Consider the following 5,191-nt stretch of genomic DNA (forward strand, 5'->3'; position numbering starts at 1 on the left):
CACCCCTAATATACACATTTTGAGGTTGGAAAACTACACCGCAAAATTCAGAGAAGTGCAAATTGTGAAGGATATGTGCATCTCAGTTCACCTAGTATCTCAGAAATTGTGAATTGTGTAAGTTTGCTATAAAATGTGGGCTGAACCAAATTCCTCCCCCATCCGTAACTGGGAGTCAGTACAGAGAAAAAAACACTGGTGTCATCCATTCAAATCATGCAGTCCCCCATTAACAATCTTGCTGTCCTCTACTGGACCAGCTGAAGTTTCTGGGCAATTTTTAAAAGCAGCCCAAAATGCAGTCCATTGCAATGATCCAAATGAGTTCATTGTGCTCCTATGAGACACACCCCTGTAATGTCAGTTCTGTAGGCATTTCTTTTTATGTCATATGTCTCCCATCTGATCCCGGGGCTGTGGGAAGATGCATCCAATTTGCAGAGCACCAAAATAGAATAATCGGTACAACCAAAGCCCTGCAAGCAATCCACAGTGACAGCTGCCTTTCTGCCAAGATCCTATCATCTTCCCCAAAAGTTTTCATTCAGATACAGATCTTGATTATGCCCAAGCTTAAAAATAATGGGACGTGTTTCAACAAATACACATAGTTTGAGCCTACTTTGACAGCTTATTTGCATAGACTTCTCTGAGCCTCCTAATTCTCAGTTGCCAGAAGTTCCATTACATTTAAAACACAGCTAGATAAGTGCAATAAACAAGATCACGTCCCCTGTGGATTCACTGGGAGCCCTCGGCGAGCCAGGCAGACAGATTCAACCATCTGCTCAATGGTATGTATGCATTTCCTTACAGCCCGTAATTTCAAAATTTCACTGATATTTATATTAACTGGAGGCTGGTTAAATAGTCACAGTCTTTCTCCATGTTATGCAAGGAGCTGCAGTAGCTCTGCAAAGGGAGCTGGAGATCTCTCTTAGAGATCTCTGTCAGAGAATCAGCATTCTCACCAAACTTTCGTTCCCATGATTCTTTGGGGAAAGCCCCATGACCGAGGTGCTCTTGATCTGTAGTACTTCCAATCCACCACTGGGGAAGGGCAGTAATTAAGTGGTAGTATACCTGCATTGCATGCAGAAGGTTCCAGGTTCAATCCCTGGCATCTCCAGGTAGGTGTGGGAGAGACCCATGTCTGAAACTCTGGAGAGCTACCATCATTCCATGTAGACAATACTGAACTTGATGGACCAACAGCCTGGCATGGTATCTCTTTGGCATGGCCATGGTATGCTCTTATGTCCTTAAACTTTCTGCACAGTTCACCCTACTGAATAAGTACTTCTGATTGCTCCCAAGCTATTTCCTACAGCTTTCCTACATGGTTGTAAAAGCATGGATGTGATCTCAGAAACAACCTTTGTCAAAGAAGACAACTGTAGGCAGCAAGATGGAGCACATGTTGATCAAACTAGAGAATGCCATGTTAGTCAAAGCCATTATTGGATTCAGCTTCCTGCTAAAGATCCAGCTTTATTAATGACAGTTCCTAGATGGGCTCTAAGGCCCACTTTGTCAATATCACATAACTTAACACATGACTCTATGTGTTAGTAGACACCCAGAGAATGGGATTTCACAGTCCTGAGGTAACCGAAATGGTCTTTTTCAGGGATCTTAACCTTGAGCTAGCAATTATTGCCCTTCAAGGAACAAGACGTTTGGTGCAGCTGTTTACTATTTACACAAAAGAGCTGACATATGAGCCTCACACCCCAGTCCCATTCATCATTCATTTTGTTTGACCATGTGAACAACTTTGTTTGAAGAAATAGCCTTTAGATGTAAAAAAAAAAAACCAGAGCAAGCTGTCTTCAGCTGTTGCCAGTGAACTCTCTTAAAGTCGTGCTTATTTTCAGATATCATATTAATTATTCTGTTTATTTCCTTGCAGGTTTATTGTTGAGAGCACAGCCATGAAAAATGAATGCTGGACTAATGATTAACCACGAAGCAGAAGTCTGAAAGCAAAGGGGTTGGGTTTACGTTAAAAAGCTCTCCTTTTTATGAGGATAATATATTATTTGAGAATGAGTTATTTATTAGAGCCATGTGGAATAGGAAAAAGGGATGGTTATTAAAGTGTAGCCATATGAGGAATCTATGCATGCATTTGTGAACTTGACAACTCAAGAGGGAAACATTTTTATCACTTTCATCAAATAAATATACAACTTCCATTTACTTTGATTTTACATCTATCTGTGCACTACCATGAACCAAACCTCTTCTTATCTGTAGCAATCTGTAGAAATTTCCAATAGTTTAAGTTGCATACACTCAGGAAAAGCTAGAGCTCACCCTCAGTAGGAAAAGAAAAATGGCTTTCGCCTACAGAAGGTAAAATCATTTTTAAAATTAGGAAAACTTTCCAGATTGTGGGAGCAAGTCATCAGAGGAACAAATTACAAAAAGAAGTAACTTCCATGGAAATTTCCAACGAATGCATAAAGAGGTATGTGCCAGCAACAATGCTGTTTTAGGAAAGATGTTGGATTTATTTATTTATTTAAAGAATTTTAAGCCCCTTCTCAGAGTTACATCTTCACAAAGCGTGTGTGATCTATTGATCCCTTCTAATTATACTATTCATTTTACTGCATTTATTAACTATGTTTCTATACTGTCCAATAATCAAATTACTCTGGGTAGCAATCCATAAAAATTATTAAAAAGCAATGAAAATACAGCTACAAAATAGCACACACCACAGCAGAAATAAAATCAATAAAAGCAAGCACAGCTGGCTCTTTAAAACCAGAGCATTAAAATCTATTAAAAGAACAGGGTTCCTAAGATGTTGGGGGGAAGAAAAGAAAGGTCTTGACTTTGCTTGGCATCATAAAGAATCCAAAAAAGGCATCAGATGAGCTTAGAAAACATACCTTACCTTCTGCAATCATAGTTATATTCCTAGCTGCCATTAGAACGCCCATACTCCAACCTGAGGATTGTTTAAATGTGTGATAGGGCATTGTTGTTACTGTGCTCTGGTAAAATTGTCTTTGGTTATAGATCTAATTAAACAGGGACCTTGCTGTTTGGGGGAAAGTTGGGACAAGTGGAAGAGGTCATTGGGTGCAGGGCCAGTGTGCTCCCTCATGTGTCCCCTCCATACGTTATGAAGGCTTCACACATCCTTGGAACACCTGGAAAGGGCTCCTGTGTACAGTGGTACCTCGGGTTACAAACACCTCAGGTTACAAACACTTCGGGTTACCGACTCCGCTAACCTGGAAGTAGTACCTCAGGTTAAGAGCTTTACCTCAGGATGAGAACAGAAACTGCACAATGGTAGCACAGCAGCAGTGGGAGGCTCCATTAGCTAAAGTGGTACCTCAGGTTAAGAATGGTTTCAGGTTAAGAACAGACCTCCAGAACGAATTAAGTTCTTAACCTGAGGTACCACTGTATTCCATATTTGAAACTGCACTTTTCCCACATAGGGCTTGCCCACATTTCCACTTGTGCCTAGAAAGCATGGGTCCAAGTGGTTTTCCGCTAGTCCAAGTGGTTTCCCCCATGCCCTGCACTTTTCCAAGGGAAAACCTGCTCTATAGTGATAGATTGGAACAAATGGCAATGGGGGGGGGGAATCCTATGTTTGCTCAGTGCATCCTATGTTTGCTCAGAAGTAAGTCCAACGAGTAAGTGTGTTTAGAATTGCAGCTCTTGTTGCATTTTGATGCCTGCCATATAACACCTGGACATAATAACCATACATACTGCTGATCCAGATCTCTCTCTTAAATTAATAGGTACAGTTTGTAAATCTGTTCAGAAGACAGAGTGGGATTAAATGGCTTTTAAATGTAATTACCCATCTTCACTAATTTGTGGATCAACCCGTTCCGTGTCTTTCTGGAAAGAATAGTGGAGACGTATTTTGAAATCAAAGCACTTATGCTTGTGGCTATCAGGTTGAAGTGATCCAGGATTGCACAATTATTAGGCAACCTAGTTCTGAGAGTGAAGTTATATGGAAAGTAATTTTATACCTCTCCTTATATACAGATTGTCCAGAGGAAAGGGCTTGGAAAACAGACCAATCATGGATTTATAGGGGATTTGGAAAGTCAAACACAAGAACCTATGCTTTACCTTTTGGTTTAAAAATAATTCTATCCTTAACCTTTGTAGCACCAGTGTTATTTCAAGCAACTCTGGTTTATAGAGACTATCCTGTGGGAAATGATTTATATATTGGTTTTTCTTTAGGCAAAACATACAGATATAATAAACAAATCTGACGTTTATGGCCCAATTAATTTTTCGCCAAACCTAGAAGCCATATTTTGTGTCCTCCGTGTGGTTTGTGCAAAATTTCAACATGGAAACTTTATTGGGGAAAGATGGAAGCATTTAATTCCTGAAACATGCAATAAATGTCATTCAGAAATACAGCATGAGATAGCAGTTTCTCAGTGACAAAATCTCATGTTTTGAGACCACTAAAAGTGATATTCCTGCAAAAGATGCAGAACCCTGAGCACTGTGCAGATGGTGCGGAACAAATGGCAAACAGATGTCCTTCTTTGCAAACAAAAATGTGATATGGAAAGATCCAGAGTTTAAGCTATATTCCAGTATATCCCTAAAGAGCAGAACCAGATATATCTGGAAAAGGTGTCAGCAGGAGACACTCCAATGCAAAGACACAAATATTCTACTTAATAAAAGACTGAAGGATGAACATAGCTTACGGGTTCTGAAGGGGAAGGTTAGGGGGCTTCCAGCCTACTGCTGTTTTCAGGGGGAAATTTTGCCACATACCAGACAATTCCAGATGCACAATAAAAGCTGATTTGGAGCTCTTGCACAACAAAACCACTATCACTATCCCCTAAAACATTGTTGTTGTTGTTGTTGTTTGCAATAAGGAAAGTGATGGGGAAGGTGCACTGAGAAGTGAGATAACATGTGCTTGATGTGATGTCTTTTAGCCTCCCCACAGATGAATCAGAATGAATGCTCAATAAATAGCATTCCTGGGTTATCTAACCTGCCCACAAATTGTGTACAAACTCACCATGTTGAATGGCCAATAAGCAGGTTGTCTGGAAATTACGTAGACAACATTCTGTCTCGCATTTATTCTTTAGACTACTTGATCACTTTGTAGGACCTATCTATGAAATCCCAGTTGGTATAACCATATAGTTAATATTTTCAA

General features: G+C 40.0%; 1 long non-coding RNA gene across 1 annotated transcript; it reads left to right on the forward strand.

Moving 5' to 3' along the window:
• Window positions 1-652: 652 nt before the first annotated feature.
• LOC309378078 lies at window positions 653-4,274 on the forward strand. The gene is made up of 3 exons (XR_014171829.1): window positions 653-794; window positions 1,913-2,473; window positions 4,033-4,274. It is a non-coding gene; the product is annotated as an uncharacterized lncRNA (long non-coding RNA).
• Window positions 4,275-5,191: the final 917 nt, after the last annotated feature.

This window comes from Podarcis melisellensis (genome assembly GCF_964234715.1).
Source record: "Podarcis melisellensis genome assembly, chromosome: 9".
NCBI classification, from domain to species: Eukaryota; Metazoa; Chordata; class Lepidosauria; order Squamata; family Lacertidae; genus Podarcis; species Podarcis melisellensis.